The following is a 23362-nucleotide window of genomic DNA, read 5'->3' as shown; positions in this document are numbered from 1 at the left end:
ATACATTTCCACAAAATTACCAAGAACATTTTTGCAACTTTATTAGCCTTTTTTTTTTTTTTTTTTTTTTTTTTTGCGGTATGCGGGCATCTCACTGCTGTGGCCTCTCCTGTTGCGGAGCACAGGCTCCGGACGCGCAGGCTTAGCGGCCATGGCTCACGGGCCCAGCCGCTCCGCGGCATGTGGGATCTTCCCAGACTGGGGCACGAAGCGTGTCCCCTGCATCGGCAGGCGGACTCTCAACCACTGTGCCACCAGGGAAGCCCTATTAGCTATTTTAATGTACTAAAATTAAATAAAATCACCTGTTAGATATTCATTAATTAATATGGTAAACATGTTTTTCAACTCAACATCTGGTTAATCATCTAAAAAGGTTTTGGGGGCCACTTCTGAGTATTGTAAGCATTCTAGGAAAATAAGTTTGGGTGAAATTTTGTGTTCTGGGAAGTTTGGATAATTTGTAAGAATGATCATAATCCTTTCAGAAAACTCCAGCATATATAATAGGATTTTCTATAATATTTTATGCCACAAATATGAATGTTTTAAAAATAAGAAATTCTTGTCGGGACATTTTACCTCTACTATACAAAATAGCTTCCTGTATTTTCCAGGTGAATTGTCTGGGTATTTTGACATCCTGTTACTTAATGAAGTAGGTGGATGTAAATATGATACGGCTGCCCCCAAGAAACTGTGTGTTCAAACTTGCTAGACATTATTTTAATAGCTAATATCACTTGCGTCTTCCAAGAAAATACTTTATTGATAAGCGTATCCGAGACCATGCCTGGCAGTATGTTTTAGAGATGGTGTGATTGCTAATCAAGGGAGATGGGGCTGGCATCTTGTAGAATACACACGAGATGATGCTGGTGCTGGATTTTATTGTAAGGGAGCAATGGCCCTCAGACTACATGTAGTACTAACGGTGAATCATTCTGTTAACAAGAAACATAATACAGGAGAACTGGCTGTCTTTTACTCCCTTATAAATAACTCTTAGAGATATCTGAGCTAAGTCTAATTTGTTTTCACTTCTACCATATGAAATTGGTACCTCGTCACATTTGTATATTAACTTACCAGTGTTGCACAGTCCAGGCCAGAGGGTGCTTAATGAATGCAATTCAGTGATGATGTTTGTATATTCACTGATGTTTGAGAGCAGCTCGTGCAGCTCCTGCAGATGTGTGGCTGACCTGGGACAGCAGCAGGACAAGGACTGGCTCATTACTGAATAAATGGTGGTTTCTGCTCTAGAAGGAACCATGGAGAAGACAGGTCAATTAGGACCTAATGAATTATCTCCCACTATTTCTCAAGCATACAAATCGAGCAGTCTGCATCTTATTAATAAGAGATTTTTTAACCCCAGATGTTTAGGATCTTGACTGTAATTATCAGGGAGACTAATAACAATCCCACTTCTTTTCCTGTACGTCTGAATGGCCTCCAGGGTGCAAGGCGAATTTCATTCTTTGCCGTAATGGGGCTTCTTCTTAGAAAATGGCAGTGATGGCATAGCATTAAAGTCTGCCGAATTGTCTCCGTTTTTAATGAGAAGAAAGGTTATGATTTGATTTTCCTGTATTGAAACAAGAGTTTCTTCTGATATACCTCCTGCTCCTTGAACCGTTTAACCCCATAGCCCATCGGGTTGATGAATGATTGTCTCCCAGCTGATGAAGGAAGTTAAGTATTATCAAGCTTAAACATATTTACACTTCAAGAAAGGTCAGGGATAAGTGTCTCTCATTAACGACTTTTAAGTTTTCTTACAGTTCTCTGATTTTTTTGGTCCTATGTCACATTACATTGTAGTTGCTAGCAATAAAAATGTCTAGAAAAAAATATGAGGGTTAGGGAAGATGATACAAAGTAAGGATTTAAATGGTTCTGTAGTCAGCCTGGAATTAGAGAGCCTTGGATTTCAGGAAAGCTCTCATGAGAACGTCAGTTCATGAAATCCTTGAAAGAAGAACTGAAGAGCTGAGTTAAGGAGTTTTTCCATGTTCTAGAATGATTGCAGGATATGTGCATCTGTGGTAGACCTTCAGTGATCTCAGGTAATAAGAAGTTGCTCTGGCGTTTCTTCTTCTTACTTCCGATGGCTTAATTTTTCTTCCACGGGAATGATGTGAAAAGGGCTAGCTATTTTACAGAGATGCAGTACTGTACATGGAGGTTTCCTATTTCTGTTTGTAGCTGTAGAATAGCCCATGTTTAGGACTCTCCGAGCAAACCAGCTAGTCAAACAAACTAAAAACCGTGCTTCAAAATACAGCCATGAATTTATTTCCCACCCTGTGCCAGACACAATAATTATATTTGATCCTCATAACAATACTATGGGGAAGATATTATCTCTATACTATGGATGAATATAAAAAACCAAAGTGCAGAGTTGTGTTTCAAAGCTGGCACAGTTAGAGCTAACTCTCAACTATGTTCTTTTTCTATCATTTTGCACCACCTCTTACAAACTTCCCTCTCAACATAAAAGAAAAGAAAGTATCGTAACTTTCTCTCTCTTCACTGATGTTGTCTACATGGCCACTGAATAATATTGGAATAAATGTAGCTCTTTATCAAATCCATAGATTCACCATCATATCATATTAAGTGTATGTTTTTAAGCTGTCTGTTTGAAATTTGAGACCAGTTTTTTTCCTGCCTCACATCTGTATTTTCTTCTTTTCTCAGAAATAATGGGTTTGGCTTAGGTGTCTCTTAAATACAAAGTTCAGTAATGGTTGTGAAACAATGTCAAACCAAAGAATGAAATAATGCCATTTGTGGCAACATGGATGGACCTAGAGATTATCATACTAAGTGAAGTAAGTCCGACGGAGAAAGGCAAATATCACATGATATCGCTTATATATGGAATCTTAAAAAAATAATACAAATAAACTTATTTACGAGACAGAAACAGAGTCACAGATTTAACAAACAAACTTATGATTACCAAAGAGGAAAGGTTGGGGGGAGGGATAAATTGGGAGTTTGAGACTGACATATACACACTACTATATATAAAACAGATAACAAACAAGGACCTACTGTATAGCACAGGGAACTCTACTCAGTATTCTGTAATAACCTATATGGGAAAAGAATCTGGAAAAGAATAGATATATGTATGTATATAACTGAATCACTTTGCTGTATACCTGAAACTAAAAAAACATTGTAAATTAACTATACTCCAATATAAAAATTAAAAAAAAACCCCATCAAACTCTACCAAATCATGACAAAATGATCTTAAAGGGAATAAAACATAATTTTTAACTCTAAGAAAACTTTAATAGTGACTGTAATATAATATCACCAGAATCTTCTATATTTTTATACAGGTATGTGATATCTGATATTTAATAAAAATATTTTAGGTATACCAAGAGATTAAACCATATGGTGAAAATCTAAAGCTAAACAAGAGAAATATCATATAGGTGAATCAGATATTGGAATGAGCAGAAAAATACTTTAAAATATATCTGGTAAATGTATTCAAGAAATAGAGAAAAAATAAAGAAAATAGATGAGATGATGGGTAATTTCACCAGAAAATTGGAATCTGGTAAAAAGTAATAAGTAAAAATTTTAAAGATGAAAAAATTCAGTAACTGAAACCAGCAACTACTTAACCTGACTGTACATGCAGCAGATGGAAGATGAGTGAATTGGAAGAGAGATCAAATAGAAAAAATCCAAACTGAATTCCAGAATGACAATAGATTTGAAAACAGAGGAAATGCAAAAGTGATGTGTGGGACACAATCATCATGCTCGTCGTAAGTAATAGGAATTGGAGGGGGAGAGAGGGTGTGAAAGTAGCAATAAATTGAAGGAATAATACCTGAAAATATTCCAAAATCAATGAAAGACAGCAACCTATAGATTCAAGTAGCTATGTGAATGCCAGTGAAGATGAAGTCAAAGAGAATTACACACCTTATGTGAACATGTAGGAAAGCAAAGACAGAGGGAAAACTTAGAAGCAGCAAGGACTGGATTGGGAGATGGGTGGACGTAATGTCTTCAAAGGAGCAACAGTAAAGAAAAAAAAGGCTGAAAATGGACTTTTCAATAAAAATGATAAAAACCCAGAGGATAATGAGTAATGTCTTTAAATTGCTTGGGAGCATGGAGTTACCATCCTTGAATTCCACAACTAGAGTGAACTTCCTTCAAGAATAGAAACCTAAATAGAGACATTTTTAGAAAAAGAAAAAAGCAGAGAATTTTGTTACCAACTGGCATGAATGCAAATAAATGTTAAGAGGTTTAAAGAAAATGATTCCTGATGAAAAAATCAGTAAATGCGGAAAGGGTGAAGAACATAGAAATGATAAACATGCAGTAAATATTGATGAACAGTGATTGTTAAAAACAATAATATCTCGTGGGATTTAATATATATGACACTGTAACAAAAGGTGGAACTAGGGCAGAGTTAAAGTCCTCTAAAGTTTAAGAAATATTAGTAAAATGTTAACGATAATAATTTGCTTTGTACTGTAAAAAGTTAAGGATGTGTGTTGTAAATGTCCTGGATAAAGCAACAGGATACAAAAGAATAATAATTCAATAGAGCTAATATGGAAAAACCAAAAATACGGGTTACATCCGAACGAAATTTGGAAAGAAAAAAGAACATAAAAAAGGTGTTTGTATTAGGGTTCTCCAGAGAAACAGAACCAAGAGGTTATATATAATGAGATTTATTATAAGAAATTGGCTTACATGTTATGGAGCTGAGAAGTCCCACCATCTAACATCTGCAAGCTGGAGACCCAGGAAAGGTGGGCATGTAAATTCCAGTCCAAGTTCGAAGGCCTGAGAGCAAGGAACACCAGCGGTGTGAGTCCCAGTCCAAGGGCAGGAGAAGACCAATGTCTCAGCTCAACAGTCTGGCAGAGAGAGAATTCAAACCTTCTTCCTTTTTTGTTTTGTTTTGCTCTACTCAGGTTCTCAATGGACTGAATGCTGACCATCCACATGGCAGAGGACAGTCTGGTTTACTAAGTCCACCAATTCAAATGCTAATCTCTTCCACAAACACCCTCACAGACACACCCAGAAATAATGTTGAACCAGATATCTGGGCATCCTGTAACCCAGTCAAGTGGACACATAAAATTAACCAAATTAACCTTCACAGTGTATCACATTAAAGACAGATAGCCATATGGTATATATGATTGCAAGTATGTCAGTAATTATAGAAAATGAAAATGCTCTAAATATCTCCAAGTGAAAGCCTCGTTTCCAGGCCGAATATAAAATCAAAGCCCTACTGTATGCTGCTTAAAAGAGACATGACTCAAGTATTAATTGGATGTTCAGGTAGACCTCCTTGAGAGGTGAGATGTGAGAAAAGACTCATCGTTCTGAGTGAGCAGACATCAGGAGGAAGAGCATTTGGGTGGGAGGAGCACTTAGAGCCCTGGTTCCAAGGGAGGGCTTGTCTGGTTTGGTGAAGGACAGAGAAGAGGCCAGGGTGGGTGAAGTGGAGGAGTGAGGAGGAGACTGTAGCGTCAGTCAGAGAAGTAGGGAGAGTCAGATCCTACAGAGCCTTCTTGGCCATGGTAGGACTTCGGGTTTTACTCTAAGTTAACTAGGGAATAATTCTGGAATTTTGAATAGGGAAGTGACATGATCCAACTTAAACTTTGAAAATATCATTCTGGCTGCCATCTTGGGAAGTGACAGCAAGGAGATGTCAGGGAACTATTGCCACCATCCAATGGGATGTGATGGTGGCTTGGACCAGGACGGTGGAAACGAAGTTACTGAGAAGTCGCTGGAATTTGGATGTAGTTGAATCTCCAATAAACTGTAGTCAGAGGGCTGTACCTCCCTGCCATTGGCTAGGAAATGTCCCTAAATAATCAAACTGATTTAGGAGACCTTACAGCAGAGACAAGATAAAACGTTGTAGAGGTGAAGTTTAGCTTCAGAGATGATGTGATGATTGTGTTAGTGGACAAAAAAGATCAGATGTGGGAAGGGAAGAATTGGAGAGTCAGTAAGACAGGAGGCAAAAGTGTGCACACATGATAACAACGGCTGTACTTCTATCAGATTTGTTCATCTTTCTCTTTGAAGTTAGGGCTTGCTATAAGGGGCCTAGTGCTCAAAAAGCTAACATGTTTAAGGGTGAATGCATTATGGGTGAAAAATGAAAAAAGGGGGGAAAACCACGGAATATGTCACTTTTCTCCCAAACTAATAGACTTGTAAATAAATATTAGTTCCCTTCCTCTCTGCCATATATCTTAGCAGCACACTGAGTGACTGTTTAAACACGCTCTGTTAAAATTAATACTGTACAATGAGTGATGATCGATGATAAATGGGAAAAGAATACTTACAAACACATAAATTACTCTTTCTTCCCTATGTGCATCTGTAACAGAAGATAATTCCTTGTATCATCTATAACAGACTTCTATATTTTGGAAAGTAATAATTCATTCTTATTTTTCCCTTGTAAAAATGAGTAAACTATTGTTATGAGCATCAATTAGTTAATCCAATAGGGACAATTCAATGACACCCCAAAGACTAATGGTCCTGTGACTTCTAAGAAAAGATGTATTTTAAAGTCTTACTGATTGAATTGCTCTCAGCCTCTTGCCAGGTAATGTGATTATCTACTGTAGGACATTTTTCTGCATTAGCAAGGGATTGGGGTTATGCCTTTACACTAATAGATGGACGTATACTCTCAGGGTCCCCTAAGTAATTTGCTTTATACAAGTCTACTACTCAATTATAAAATATTGATTATTGCTGAATTTGGAAACCAGATTTTGTTTTAGGAATCTTAGATAAACAATATGAAAGAGAGACGGGGCTGCTAGCTCTTGTTCATCTTGGTATCCAAGAGACTTTGCACAAGGACAGAAACGTAGTTACTACATCTTCATGAATTCAGAATGCAGAGTGCTTATCACTTCGTCAAAATGCAGAAAACTTTTTCATTTTCCTGCATGTGCTTAGGGAAGATCATGGATTATGAGGTTAGAAACAAAAACACTTTGAGATGGAAAAATCCTGGTTCTTTCCATAGTAACCATGAAGATGAATATTTTATAAAATTAGCAAGACTGGAGCAATGATTGTAATACTTCTCATGTTATTAAACATTAAGAGAAAATCAAAACTTTGCATAAAAACATTTTAAAAATGAATTCTCTCTGTTAAGTAAAAATAGTAGACAATTTACTAAATGGTGAGGATTGTCAGAGAAGGAAATAGAATCCTCTTTCTATGGTAAGATTATATTATTTAATGAAGCAAATCCTACTGTTCTAAGAATGAGATAATTTTTACTTGGCCACCTCCTTCCTAACAATTATGATTAAAAAATCATTTCTTTCTTTAGAAAACAAATCTAAAATAAAGAAACTCATAGTAATGAACTTATAAAAATTGCTTTTGTTAATTAACATCAGGTACATAGTGCTGAGAAAACTGTCTCTAAAATCACAGATGATTTCAAACTTTGCTGTTTGAAATTGTAGTTGCGAGAATGGAACATATTACTTTTGTCTGAAGGATCAGAGCCACGAGGGTCACTGTGACACAGAAAGCAGCTCTATTTCCAGAACAGGTACAGAGCTTCAGATAAGGGTTTTTTGAACACCGTATTCCACCAATATATCTTCTCTTTGTATTACGCAAGGACGTAAGACCCTGAGTTCTCTCCTAGCACTGGTGGTAGTCAGATTATGATGTGCCTAAAAAATCTGAAAGAATATCCTCATTTTAAATCAACTGTGCTCTAATAAAAGTTTTTAAAAAATATTTGAAGCGAAAAATAAATATCCTAACAGCATATGGCCAAAGTTATATAAACCATACTTTCCAGGGCCACACTGTGGTTGAAAAGTGTCCGGCCATTTCTTATCATTCGACTGATTGCTTCTTCTCACCATGACTCCCTCAGCCCCACTTTTTTCCTTCTGTGTCCTGAGCAAAGATGCTGAGATACACCCAACGTCTCCTCATCACAGCACGAGCTAGCGCTCTATTTCCCCCATAGCGTGTGCGCACACCCTTTTCTAAGCCCCGCCCCTGCCCCGCCCCACACCAATTCCACCTCTGAGGCTCCATGCTTCCTCTGCTCTCACTCTCCCTTGATACAGCAACTTAATGTACAACAAACCCAACCGAATTTGACTATAACATGTTCCTTGCAGTTCTTTTCTGTGCTAGTTTATATTAACAACTTAGTTGTTGCGCTGAACCTAAATACATAGCAAAACCCACATTCTTTTCTGGGAAATAAACTCAGCAATGGCGATCATTTTAACTTTCTTTAGCTTTTTACATAAACATCCGTGCAATCCTTGGGGGAAAAAATGCTAGATAGTTCTGCCCGGAATTGTAATTAGTATTGTAATTCTCAAGGGAACGTCTAGAAGATGTGCTTATAGGGTATTCGTGGTGAATATTTTTTAGAATGGAGAATGGGTTAGAAGTGTGGAGAGAGTTTAACGTCTGGATTTTCTAAGAGGGGAACGTAGCAAAGTATGTCTCAGAAGCAAACCTAGGGAACTAGATGTTGATTCTTGTGGGTGGGCAAGTGGGGGAGGCGTGTGATGAGTTGGTAGGTTTCTGAACATCTGCCAGGAGAGATAATCAGGGCCTGGATCTCAAAAGAATAGACTAGAGAATGGGATGGATGAATAAAGCAGTGAGTTGGTTATTAGAAAACACTGATCAGAACCAGGGGACAATAGCAGCCCTGATATAGAGGCCAGTGTATCCTGGCATAGAGTGCTGGGGTGTCATTGGGGCTCCTCAGGCCCCTTTTAGGGACACTGTTTGTCTGGAGAATGGATGGGGCTGATCTCCAGGTGAGGAAGCAGAGACCCTGCAGTCCCGTCGGGATGGACATCCTCTGCTTCTGTTCTATTCGTGATAGAGCTGAGCTCGAGGCTCCTATTTTCAGATACTGATGAATAAACTAGGGGAATTCTTAACAGAATTGAACACTTGAGATCTCAGTCCTTGTCATAGTGGGGACCTGTCTGTACCCAGACAGTGGGGACATTGTGATTGTCCCAAGTCAGTGTCTGAGGCTGTGTCCAACCACTGCCAAAGCACCTGACACTCTAGTCAATGACACTGAAGATTTCTGTTATAGGAAGCAGCAAGCCCTTTGTTCACAATCACATATGCAGAACAACTAGCTTTATTGACTCAGCAAATAATAATGTTACTGCAGATGTTACTGGGTCTTCCCTGCCACCCTCTGTGTTTTCCCTAGTCCCCTTCTGGTGACAAGTTGGCTGTGGTAATTCCCGGCTTCACACACAGACTAACCACGCATAGGGGCTGTCTCTTCTCGTGTGTCTGTTCTTATGACAAAGGAAATCGTTGGCAGAAGCTGCCTGGTTGACTTTCCTTCATTTGTCAGAAGTGGGTCACACACGTGGCTAGTTCTGCCCTGTTTGCTCTGCTTCACAGGAGGATCTGACCTCTGTAGGCTATCTCTAGGACCCTGGTTTCTCGCTGGGTTTGGTCACGGGGGACCACTAGTGGAGACTAAAGGCTGGGCAGGGGAGATGGGTGTTTCTGTTCCTCCCTCTTCCTGGTGCTGTGTGTCCAGCAGCTGCCTGGCTCTGTTGCTCCAACACCCACTGGACCCGTGGAAGTGAGTCCAGATTCTGCAGACACCCCACCCATGCCACTGGGCTCTGGTTAAACTCCCATTCCCACTGTTTCTCCAGTTGAGGGGTGGCTTTGGCTTGGTTGCCTCCCCTCCCCCCTGTCCAGTTTCTCAACTCTTCCATCACTTGTGGAAAAAATTCCCTGCATTGAATTTCCTTTTTTTCCCCCCAAATATTTGCTGTGTTTATGTTTTCCAATTAAATCCTGAATGAGATGTGTGCCTACCCCCAAACCAATTACTAGCAAGGTGAATGGGGTCTCTAGGATTAGATTAAACCACTGGGGGTTCACCTGGAGATGAGAACCTACCATATTTTCCACATTTTTCTTGGGTGTGGATAGCCTCCAGTGATGGTGTTTCCCTTTGGAAGGATGAGGGTAGGAGATTTGTGTTTTACAGATTATGGGAGTTACTTTTTCCATTTTCTTTCTAAGGTTCTGTGTATGTAATAGAGGAGGAAAAAAAAAAAACCCTATATTTGCCTGACAGTAAACTGGTGTAAAAGTACACAAGAGATAATTATGGCAAAGTAAGGAGTGATTAAAAAAGGAATTCAAGAGTTTGCACTTGGTTCCTGTGTAAGTTTGAGCTGCCATAACTAAATACCATAGACTGAGTGAGTGGCTTAAACAATGGAAATTTATTTTCACGGTTCTGGAGGCTGGAGTCCAAGATCAGGATGCAGGCCGGGTTGGTTTCTTGTGGGAGCTCATCCTGGCTTGCAGAGAGTCTCACATGTCCCTCCCTTAGTGCCCATGTGTTTAGAGAGAGAGAAGGTGAGCTCCGGGTGCCTCTTCTTACAAAGACACTAATCCTATTGGATCAGGGCCCCAGCCTTATCACCTCCCTTAACCTTGCTCTTACCCGATAGGCCCCATCTCCAAACACAGGTACGTTGGGGGTTAAGGCACCAACATACGAATTTGGCCAGGGAGGGCGACACAATTCAGTCCACAGCAGTCCCAGATTGGTTTTGCCATATATGATGATGTGCAATTTTCTTTGATCACATTGCATGTCAGCTTTCTGTCCTGAAGTAGGGAGTTGACACATTGGCATTGGGATGGAGGGAGCTACATAAGGGTGAAGTTGGGGAGCCTTTAGGTTTTAATGACAGTGTTGATTAGATCTCATATACTGTGCTCTAGGAAAAAGATACCTTCTTTTCTTTTGCGTGATTCTCTGTTGGAGGGTTTGCTAATAATGTGGGTGCTCTTCTCATATTGTTTTCCTTGCCTTGATTATCTGTTACTCCTGAATTATGCACTGATGCATTTTCAATGACGTGATTAGTACTGGCTTAAGATTTGAAATACAGGTGCTGAATATCCCATTTCTCAGGGTAAAGTCAGGGGGGAGGGACAGTGCGTTCCTGCTGCTTTTTCCTTTGCTGACTAAATCAAAACATGGATTTGAGACATTTAAGTTTCACATTAATTAGAAGAATTGATCACTCTTTCCCACATGTCATGAATATGATTCTAAGCCCTTATTCTGTGTTTTAGACCAAAGGATGGATAAAAAAGATCCAAAAGGGAGGTTTAGAGACACTGATTTTTTATAAGTTAAGTTTTATTAGCAAGAGAACTAGAGGTCTGAATAAATGGCCTAAATGATAAGAGGCCAGAAATAAAAGCTAACTGTGCAGAAAGCAACAGGATATGATTTAGGACCAGGATATGCACGAAAAATCGGAAATCAGACTGTGTTAGTGGGACGCCATTGCTGAGAATTTGCCAGAAGGACAGAGAGGGATTTAAAAGATGGAAAATCCAGTTTTGGAAGACACAAGGGCAAGATCATGAAACACTCTCAGCCTCACACGCCAGGGAGAATAAAGAGGTTTATGTGCTGGGATGAGGTTAAGAATGATGCTGAGGAGAGGTGCAGTGAAGCAGCAAACTCGCCTGATAGCAGGTGATCAAGGGCACACCCAGAGCTGCGGTCTAGGAGCAGAGCTTTGCATCTGAAACCAAGCCAAAGAATGAGACTTGTCCCTAAGGACAGAGGAGAGATTATGAACAGAACGGAAGAAACTCTAAAAATATAAAAATTGGACTTCCCTGGTGGCACAGTGGTTGAGAGTCCGCCTGCCGATGCAGGGGACACGTGTTCGTGCCCCGGGCCAGGAAGATCCCACATGCTGCGGAGCGGCTGGGCCCGTGAGCCATGGCCGCTGAGCCTGCGCGTCCGGAGCCTGTGCTCCGCAACGGGAGAGGCCACAACAGTGAGAGGCCCGCGTACCGCAAAAAAATAAAATAAAACATAAAAATATAAAAATTGATTAATGAAGCTCGAATGTGGGCTAGATGAATAAGTGTGTATTTATTCATTACTTACCATTCTGTACACTCTAATAATATGAGGTAGTTTTGGTGGATTTTTGACTGAAGATATAGAGCCAAAGGGAACTTTTGACTTCTTACTATCTTTCAAAACCAAACCAAACCTCTGAGGTAGATATAATTAGATCTCTCTAAAAGATGAGAAAATTGACAGAGAATTTATGGTGCTCACCCCAGATCACATGATGAGAACTTCGTAAGGTTAGGATTGAATCCTGCATTCCTAAGGGCCACCCCCATTCCTTTTCCTAGTGACGAAGTGGCAGGAAGACACCTCACGTTGGCACCTGCATATCAATATACTTCTGTTGTTTCTGTCCAATGACAATGTGGCAGCTTCTTTCCTGGTGAATGACATAAAAATGCAGAGAAGAGAAATGCCTCTGGTGGAGTTTACTCTATATAGAAATGTCTCTATGGTAACAATGCGGAAGGGACTCTGACAGCGTCAACGCTTAAATCTTGTGGTACGTTCACATTTCTCAAGTCATAGATCCCCTATGTGCAAACAAACCCTAACTTCCTAGCTGTGGATTCCATCACAAGCTCCCATAGAGTCTGATGCCAGACGCCTTGGAGAAGCCGGGTGACACGGGTCCCATCAGTCTCCTCCCTGCTCCAGTAGGTGTTTCATCCCACCTGGTCCCTTGATGGGGACATCCCTCTATTGGCTTTAGCCGAGGCTGTCTTTCTGGCAGTACTTGGCTGCTTTTTCCCACTGTGGCAGGACCCAGTCTGACACACATCCCCCATCCTTCCTCCCTCTCTCTCTCTCTCTGTCTCTCTCAGTCCTTTCAAGACCTGGTAGCAGGGGAACGGGAAGCTATTTCTTTAACGTAGAAAGTGAAGTAAACTTAGCTTTGTACCCGGGAGAGTAACTTTTGTTCAGTTTGTGGAAATTGTGACTTAGGTTTTTAAGGGATGGGAGCCTTCTCACATAATGAAGGCATCGCGCAGCCTGTAGCAGCCACTCTGCTGAGTCCTCAGACCGCCCAGCACATCATTAATTTTAATCACTTCTTAGTATTTAAGAATGAAAGGAGAAGGAAAACTAATCTAAAACATAGATGGTGTATCCTCTTCAGTAGAATTTAATTTCAAAGAAAAGTGTGAAATAGGCTTTAAGCAAAATGCTAGCCCAGGAGGAAAAGAGGAGAAATGTGGAAGAAATGGAGAAGAAGATCTCAAAGGTCGTTGATGGCTTTGGGTGTTCCTTCGCACCTGAGGAGCAATTGTTAGTCTTTGCTACAGGATTGGTTAAAAATTGTTATGATCATAGAAAAGTCCTAAAAAATCTTCAAGAATGGTGTTGTTCACTATAAGTATATAGGGACAGGAGATGTAGGTTTTGAACTTTAGCTTGGTTTCCAAAGGGCAGTGTTAAGGGTCTGCAGTGAGTATGTGTAGAAGAAAAAGACTGGGTAGAGGAGAGACCTACATGTATAGGATTGTGATGGAAGACAGGAGACCCTGCTTGCCTTGCTTTCTAGAAAACAGTGCCCCACAATTTACAGGATATGAATCATGTATTTTTGTACTCTCCCTAAGTGGTGATTTTGAGCTTTGATGTCTAACTTTTTTTTTTTTTTTTTGCGGTACACGGGCCTCTCACTGCCGTGGCCTCTCCCGTTGCGGAGCACGGGCTCCGGACGCGCAGGCTCAGCGGCCATGGCTCATGGGCCCAGCCGCTCCGCAGCATGTGGGATCTTCCCGGACCGGGGCACGAGCCTGTCTCCCCTGCATCGGCAGGCGGACTCTCAACCACTGCGCCACCAGGGAAGCCCTAGACTTTCTTTATTTTTAATCATGCTGATATTTTTAGGTTAAAATAGGTCAGATATTTTATAGAATTCACTCAATTTGATTTTTCTGATATCTCATGATTAAATTTAAGCTATAGGTTTTGAGCAAGAATACCACAGGAGTGATAAGTTCCTCTCAGTGCATTCTACCAGGAGTTACATAATGCCTTTTTGTTCCATTATTGGTGCTTTTAGCTTTGTCACGTGGTTAAGGTGGTATTTGTCAGGCTTCTCCATTATAATTTTACAGATTTTTCCCTTGTAATTTTTCTGGAGAGAAACTTTGAAACTCTGAAAACATCCTGTTATTCCTTGAATTTTTGCCCACTAGTTTTAGCATCCGTTGAAGATTCTTTTCTGAATCAGTTTTTATTATAATGGTTGACAAATGATGATTCTCTTATTTTATCATTCCTTGCATGTTTATTAGGTGGCTTTGTGCTGTAAGGAATCAGTCCCCCCAGTTATCCATTAACTAGTTAATAAACTAACTAGTTAGTAAATTAATTAATATGTTTGGACTCAAAAGGTTCTAATGTCATTTACAGAACTGTAATTCGTATTTGGCTAGTAGGAGCCTCAAATCCAGATGAATCTGTATTCTTTTGCTACTCTCTTATTTTGTGACACAGTAAGGTGTTCCAGAATGATCTCATGCTTTCCTCACTCCAGCTCTGGAATTAAGCATGTCTCCAATGACACTTGGTGGATAATGGTATTTAGAACTCAAGATGTACCACCAGGGACTCATTGCTTCTAGGCCTTCTTAGCCAAAGAGCTACTACATTCATACATATCTGTGCCTGTTTCTATATTTGTCCATCTAGCATAAAAACCATGGGTTCATGTGGATACTCCCTATTCCAATTCAACAACAGCGGGCTTATTTTATTTTTCCCTCTATCCGTATTTGCAACTTACTTCTCCAATAGTGAGAGACTGGTTTTCTATTATCCACAATTTACTTACTTAATCTTTCACAATTAGAATACACACAGAATTTTATTTTGAATTGCTAGCTCATGCTTCTGTGAAAAATTAGTCTCCTGCCTGGAGTTCACCCTTTGTTTAAAGTTGTTTTCTTTCCTTATCCTGGGGACAGTTAGTTGAAAAACTGTGTTTAAAAGTTGCCAAGGTTATTCCTCTTTTCCTGCCCCTCCCTACTACCTCCTTAGTGTAGTTTTATTATTAACTTGAAATACAACTTTGGTTTATTTGTTTTCATTTCACAACTCCTCCTTTTAATTTTATTTTTTATTCTTTTTGAGTATGTGAAACACAGAGTTCTGAGGTTCAAACTGTTTACAAGAGCTATTGTCAGAGATGTGTTATTCCCCCAAATTCCTACTATTCTTTCCCTCTTTTCCCTTCTATTCTTTCCCTCTGTTACCAATATCAGTAATTTCTCATTTGTCCTCTCTTTTGTTTTGTGCCCATGGGAGTAGATATGCATAATTTCTAATTTTTTCCATTTTTCTTACAAAAAAAAGAGATATGATGGACCTATGTTGCACTTAGCTTTTTTCACTGATTCATTTATCAGAGATAAATAATTATTAAATAAAGTCAGCGATCCTAATTATTTCTACAACTTCATGGTCTTCCATTGTGTAGATGTGCCACAGTTTATTTAACCTTTCCTTTTACTTAGAAGCATAGTTTCCAATATCTTGAAGCTATAAACAGGGTCTCAAAAGATCACTTTGTGATTTGTATTTTCATATCATTGGACATGAACCTTCATGGTGTAGTCATGATTGACATTAAAAAAGAAATGCATGTGATAAAACAACTGAATAGAGCAGAATGACACAAACTAAAAAGTGTGTCTACACCTGCCACCCATTCCTACCCTATATTTCTTGGAGTCAATCCATTTCTTTTACCCATTTCTAATCTCAGTTCTTCTGGTTGTTACATCTCCAAATAATGTAAATTACATGAATGGGGGGATATTTAGAATGATGATCATCTCTTTATTACTTTCTTGTGTTTAGAGACACCTGATGTAAGGATCAGAAGCTAGTCGTCAAAGTATCAACTGGATTGAATAATAACTCAGATTAGGTTTATGTCTATAATTAGGTTTTCTAGTGCATCCCTCTCGGTACAGACTTTGGAACAACTCACTTGAGAGAGTGAGATTACAGAGAAAAAAAATCTTCCACCTGGAATCGTTGTATCATATATACTTAATGTACATTTAGTATAGAGTTAATCTGTTCTGAATTCTGGAATATTTCACTTATAGATGTTTAGAGTTGCCAGAACAAAATATTAGATGGATTTTAAAGTATTTTGAAAATACTTACTGGTAGACACTTTATATCCAAGTTTTGAAGCACTGTAACAGAGATCTCCTGTATACGTGCTTTTAAGGAATAATCCATTGCCCATGTGAATATTCTGTTATCAGTATTGTTAATCCAACACTTAGGAGCAAGGTTATAGATTCAGGAGAAAATTTATACATAAATTCATAGAGCAAAAAAAAAAAACCATTAAGTAGAAATTGTCTGCCATTAAAAATACCGTCAGCGTCTACCCTTTTCACTAGACTTCATCTTAAAATATGTAAGGACAGAAATTCAATCAATATGTATTTTTTATTCCTGACCCAATCTGTGTTTAGCCAAGCAAGTGGACAGGGGAATAGTTACAAGACAAATTGTATGTCTTTGCTTTGTTGCAGGCTATTTGTCACTGTAACATATTGAAATTAAAAGAACCATCTTGGATATCATTCTTCAACAGTATATTCCCTTTTGTCACTGTTCTGCACACTATTTTCTTTTAAAAACCCCCCACATTTTAGAGGATCCGATTTTTGAGACATTTAAAAAGGGCTTTCGTGGCATTTGGTTGTATGTTAGGAAGAGCTTCTTTTTTTTTTTTTTTTGCGGTACGCGGGCCTCTCACTGTTGTGGCCTCTCCCATTGCGGAGCACAGGCTCAGCGGCCCGGCTCACGGGCCCAGCCGCTCCGCAACATGTGGGATCCTCCCAGATGAACCCTGCATCCCCTGTATCGGCAGGCGGACTCTCAACCACTGCACCACCAGGGAAGCCCCAGGAAGAGCTTCTTAAGTTCACAAATAATGATTCAGTAGATTACTTTGACAGGAGACAGTGTTGGTTTTCCTCTACCTTTGGAATCTCTTCTTAAGAGCCAAACCATTTGCATATGTGCAATAATTTGAATCCGTGATAATTTGGGGGCAGAGGCATCAACTAACTACAATAATTAAGAAATTTCTAGTTCTATGATTTTTTTAAATGTTGCAGCTGACTTTCAAAGTGAGCATTTGTAGTTGGTAGCACGTAATATTTGCTCATGGTAAACAGAGATTTATTGGAAGTAAGCAAATGTAACATCTGGAAAAGCGGACGGTGTATACTATTTAAATACCTTGATTTCTTATCCACTGTTATACAAGAGAAATTTGACATCGTCTGCCCTTAGCGGTTTAATGGAATCCCTTGAACGGCTGCATAGACACACAAAACAAAGTGGATGCAGTTTACCTAAGGAATAAAGGAAGATGCAAAAGTCTTTAATCCCAAAAATAAGCTAAGTGAGATGCTTAAAAGGATGATGGAAAAGGGAAGTTCTTGTCAGCTGACTTAGAAAAGACTTTAAAAATTACTTTTAAAACTCTTGCTTTCTCTTGGAAGTTCACCTACATTCTGCTGGCTATCGTAGGTGACCCCTGACGTTGGTGGCCATGGTTATTAAATCGGTGGGGTTGTGTAAAGGTTGTGCTGACAGGTTAGGCGTGTTCTACCCTACGCAGGCTGTGGTCCTGGCGCACAAGAACTGGTTGTCATTACTGAAGAATGCTGCCCACTACTTCTGAGAACTTATCAACAATGAGGCTAATTCCTAAAGACTGAAAAAGGGCAAACGTAGAGACCCTGAGGAAAAAAGAGGCTGGATGAGGGTAAAAGCAGCTTTCAAACTTGCCAATATGTTACACATTATTAAAGTAATTCATCTAAGCAAACAAATTCTGTCAACTTAAGCTGGCTTTTTTTTTTTGTTCCTCACATGAACGTGATTTCCCTAGAAGGTAAGTGACAAGGAGCAAAAAGTAATATGATTTCACCTTAATGAGGTTCAAGGTTTTATCTCACAGGGCGTTTATCGAAACATTGTAGAAATATGGTTTAGATCAAAGAGGTCTTAGGTTAAAGCAGATGTGAGTGGCAGGAAAACAAATTTAAAAGTCTGTTCTAAATAACTTAAAAATAAGGGAGTAAGTAAAATGCAGTAAGCAGTGTTGGTGGTAGTAGGGTCTTATTAGTTGTATTAATGAAAGACTTACAGGAGAGAATATATATTACGTCCATTAAACATAGTAATTCTACCAAGTTGATGACGAATTTGGATAACAGATTTATAAAAATAATGGTGGTGTTAGTGCAAGAGAATCTACTCGAAGAAAAAGAAATTGAGCGAGTACAGCATCAGTAAAAATCAGTTTTCCAGAAGTGATGCAAAAAATGATCACATGTCATATAAGGGTAAGCAAGATACCGGCAATTATGAATCGCCGTCTAGAAAGTAGGAACCCTTATACTCAGCACAGATCACCCAACCCCTCCCCCACCAGCAAGCCTTCTGAAAATTACACATCAGAAAACACTCTAATTGGAAGGAAGGAAACATGATGGAAAGCATTTAGGGAGAGGCAGAATGTGTTCATTTTACTAGGTGTTCAATTTTAGCTTGATGATTTACTGGGAGGCTGGAAAACTGGGAGAGGGCTCTGAAAAGAGAAATAATAAGGAATAGGAAATGGGTTGATAAAGAAAGGGAATTTTGCTTGGAACAAAGTATAAAGTGGAACTAAATGGGTGAAACTACATGAATGTGTAAAATGATACAGCACTGATGTTTATCAACTCTTCCTGGTCTCTTCTGAGGATCAGTCAGTGTGGTTGTAGAAGTAGCAGATTTGTTCTAGTCCCGTGAAAAATGCGTTTGTATTTTGACGGGGATTGCACTGAGTCTGTAGATTGCCTTGGATAGTATGGTCATTTTAGCAATATTGATTCTTGCATTCCAAGAACACAGTATATCTTTGCATCTGTTCCTGTCATCTTCAATTTCTTTCATCAGCATCTTATAGTTTTTGGAGTACAGGGCTTTTGCCTCCTTAGGTAGGTTTATTCCCAGGTATTGTATTCTTTTTGAAGTGATGGTAGATGGGATGGTTTCCTTAATTTCTCTTTTTGATATTTCATTGTTAGTGTATAGAAATGCAACCGATTTCTGCGTATTAATTTTGTATCCTGCAACTTTACCAAATTCATGGATGAGCTCTAGTAGTTTTCTGGTGGCAACTTGAGGATTTTCTATGTATAGTATTTTGTCGTCTGCAAACAGTGATAGTTTCACTTCTTCCTTTCCAATTTGGATTCATTTTATATCTTTTTCTTCTCTGGTTGCTGTGGCTAGGACTTGTAATAATATGTTGAATAAAAGTTGCAAGAGTGGACATCCTTGTCTTGTTGTTCCTGTTGGTAGAGGAAAGGCTTTCAGCTTTTCACTGTTGAGTGTGATGTTAGCTGTGGTTTGTCATGTATGGCCTTGTATAATTTGAAGGTATTAAATGTGGAGAATAAGGTAAGCAAGAGAAGCATCATGTCTGTCCCATTGGACCACGTCAGTCAGATTCTTACAGGGAAATACCCATCCCACAGGGCTATTGCTGACATTCTGGCGTAGTCTTTGAGACATTTTGAGAGATTAGGAAATTTTGTGAATATGTTTGTTATAATAATATACCAATTATAGAACACGTCATCGAATTTCCTTCCTCTTAAAACATCCACTTTAATAATTTGTGCTCAGCATGTTTAAATAAGGTCTCCCCCGCTACCCCCGGAGTTGTGGAAAGGAGTTTAAGACAAGAGGAGTGTGATAAGACTCGTAGAAAATAACATGGACTGTATGAATTGCAGCTAGTTTTTGTTTAAAGGCTACAGGAGCACATCATGAAAAATTTAAGAAGTTATAACTAAAATCTTTGGACACAAGAACACCGTACTTTCAAACTGTAGATATTCAAGTCAAAACTTCACTCAATAGATGCATGAGTTTGTGAAAGTAATCTTTTCAGTCATAGAAACCTACTTATAATAACAGCAGTGATAATGATAGCATGGTAATAATAATAAATGACATTTATTGAGCTCTTAGTTTATACCAAAGACTGTTGTAGACATTTCACATGGATTAATTCATTTACTCTTCAGTAATTAGGTCCTCTTACTCTCATGATCATTTTAAAATTAGCAACGAGGGTATGGAAGTAGAGCAAGATTAAGCAGTCTTCCACAGTTTGTGTGCCTGTTCTGTGGTCTGACTGTAGATCCATCCCATTTTGTTGGTCTGACACAGAACACACTTAGGTACACATTATCAAATGACTCAATTCAGTTCTACAGTTAATAATCGGCAATTCCTATTATCTATGGCCAGAATAGTAACCCATGGAATATGACACACAATGAGAGTAACCTATGTAGAATTTTCCGCTAACATTCTGTAATAAAGACAGTGCTTTCAGTAGACATGATTTACTGCAGGTCCCCCTATGGAAATGCCTTTAAAATATAGTCTGCAAGTATTTTAAATTGGTGCTGTATTATGGTATTAGTGTTTTTTAATCTGTGTATTTAATTATATAAATAGATTTCCTGAAAGTACAGATTTGATTTTTAAACACAATGGTAAATTAAGCATTCTACAAATTTTCTTGAGTTTCAGAAGACAGTTTTTTTTTCTTTTGCTAAAATGAGATTTCAGGACATTGTGCCTTTTTAAACTCCCATGATTTACTAAATGGAATACTGTTTAGTATTACAAATATTTATAATTTAGTATTAAGTATTAGTATTTAGTTTAGTATGTGATAGTCAACACTTTTTAGAAAATCTCTTTTTCAAGAGTTTCTTGATATAAAATCGTTATTATTGGAAATCAGTACTTGTCTAATTTGCCGTAAAATTAACTACTAGCTCAATTGCTCACATCCTAAGAGAATTAGGAATGGAAACTCTCTAGAAGGAAACCCACCAGGTTGGTGATGGTTGTTTCCACTGATATGAGCCCACCATGAGGGTGATGAGGGGAGGTGACAGCAATATTATGCTTTGTTTTGTTTTTATTAAGAATGCATTCCTATATTCCATGTGCATTTAAAAGCTAATTTTAAAGTGATATAATCTTTTTATTTGTAAAGATGATCATGACTGGAAGAGATAAAGCTATTTCATCCTACAAAATCAGTGTGGTAAGAAAAGTGGTTAATTTAGGGTCCCAGTTTTTGAATATGTGGCCGGTGTCTACTAAAGGCATGATTGAGTGATGTATGGCTTTTTAGATCTGGAGAGGACCTTAGAAATCAATCATTTTTTGCCCTTTAGTCTCTGTCATTTCTTTAATTAGATTAGACGTGTGACTTGGTACCTAACAATCAGGAGACAAGGTAGATTTGAAGTGAGAAGAGGCCCTCTCGGGAGAACCACCCTGACAAAGGCAGTGCAGACGCACTGTTTGCTGGGGATGCCCGGTGGAGATTTTTGCGGTTGGGTCTGTGTCACAGACTCAGGGCAGTGGGGACAGGTCAGGGTTCTGCAGGGCAGGCCCACAGAGAGGCTGCTCATCAACACTGCCCCAAGCACTGGAGCCTAGCTCCCTGGAGTCATGAGCCACGTGGATTCACATAGCAAATTTCTCTTCTGTATCAAATCAACAGATTGGGTTCTGTCTTTAGTTCTTTTACTAAAAACCCTGATTGATGGCTAAATTTTTTGCTTCTACTTTATCCACATATGCGATATTCTTCTCATTGGAAGAAGCTATTAGACTTTTCCCCGTCTCATCTTTTCTATAAAAGTATATATTAAAGATTAATTCACGGATGAACTAGCTTAAATGTCCTGTACAGCACTTGTGAAACAGGTGTTAACTTTTGTAAAATGGGTGCAATTCAGTTCTTCTAGGTAGCATTTTGGAGTTTATAGGAAAATATAGAATCCAAGAAGTTTTAGTTTCTCTGTTGGTCATATAATTTATAATTTATCTCGATAAAAGTCTTTGGGCAAGAAATCAGAGACTTGAGATTGAAAACTCTAGTTCCAAAATGAGAATGTAGGAAGTGTTGAAAGAAATTGAGAACAAATTTGCCTAAATTCACAAATGCTTTTATTTTATAAGCAAAAAACAAAATGACCCCCCCCAAAACCCTTAAGCCCCAAGTAATTAGTGTTTTTCACACAGCTGAGTGAAATCCAAGGCCTTCTGGTGCTTTTGTTCCAATACTCTGTCCATTTCACATGATTCAGCCGCCATGACAATGCCCATGGTCATCTCTGAGTGGCTACTGCTATGTTCTCTGAGGGCAAATTTGGGAGATCCAGGCTCAGACCTCCTGCATTTGCTTTCACTGCCTCTGCCCCAGCTCTTGAGAATCCGGCCTCTTGGGAAGGTTCATTCCCCTTCTGTCTCCAGGCTCCACTCTCAGGAGTGGAGCAGTAACAGTGTGCCTAATCAAGTCGCAGTGTGTTTCTAAGGTATGTCCACCTAAAACATCGAATAATTCCAAAATCTCTCATATTAATTTCAAAATCTCTCTGTCTGGTCATTATTACCCAAAAGCCTTTTCCCAAATGGGAAAAAATGCATTATCATTCAACCTTCAGCCCAATGTTTCTGAATTACTGAAGAAACTTGATTTTCTAATTCCTTGTCCATTTTATAAGAAAGCATCCTTTCTATTGATTCATTCATTGAACAAGTCTGTACTGAAAGGATCTATTATGAGCCTGGCAATGTTCTAGGCTATAGAGATATATGTGTAAACAGAATGGATTTTGTTTGCAACATTTCTGTCCTTGTGGGGCTCACATTTTATTAGAGAAGACAAACAACATGCCTACAAAATAAGCACATTATATGGCAAGTTAGATGGCGGGAGTGCTGGGGGAAATACTGAGCAAGGTTGGGAGGCTGGATTCTGCGGCTTGGGTGGGATCACAATGCCAAATGCATCAGAGAATCATCATCAGGAAGGTGACGGTTGAGCAAAGATCTGAAGAGGAGTGTGAATGTGGAGGCTGTATTGAGATTTTCATGGAGGAGGGTATAAAATTGTTCAGTTGCACGGAGCGCAAAGTGACTCAGGAAATGTACAAGGATTGCTGGGTCCTTTGAAGGGCCCGCTTAAGGTTGACTTGTGGGTATACATTTAAGATCAGACAAATCAGAATGCTTGTGATTGTGTGTGTGTGTGTGTGTTTATCCACATTCAGTTACACAAAGGCAAGCATGCAAGGAGTAGGCAGAAAGTTGTATTTAGCAAGAATTGTGGGTATAATGAGGCCAGAGAGGCTCAAAAAATTGAGAATGTGATTCTACTGATCGCCCATAACATTTATACTGGGTTCAGGGGGAAGACCAGCTTATTATGGGCATGAAGACAGAAGATAGGAGAATCAACTGATTGTA

At 39.0% G+C, this 23362-nt stretch overlaps 1 long non-coding RNA gene across 4 annotated transcripts in view; it reads left to right on the top strand.

Moving 5' to 3' along the window:
* The window catches only part of LOC138842731 (uncharacterized), a 554863-nt gene that overhangs the window by 406217 nt on the left and 125284 nt on the right, over positions 1-23362 (top strand). The gene's annotated exons all lie outside the window — the stretch shown is intronic.

Source organism: Globicephala melas, chromosome 6 (assembly GCF_963455315.2).
Source record: "Globicephala melas chromosome 6, mGloMel1.2, whole genome shotgun sequence".
NCBI lineage: Eukaryota > Metazoa > Chordata > Mammalia > Artiodactyla > Delphinidae > Globicephala > Globicephala melas.
Note: the sequence above shows the minus strand (reverse complement) of the source record. Positions and strands in the feature narration are given on the sequence as shown.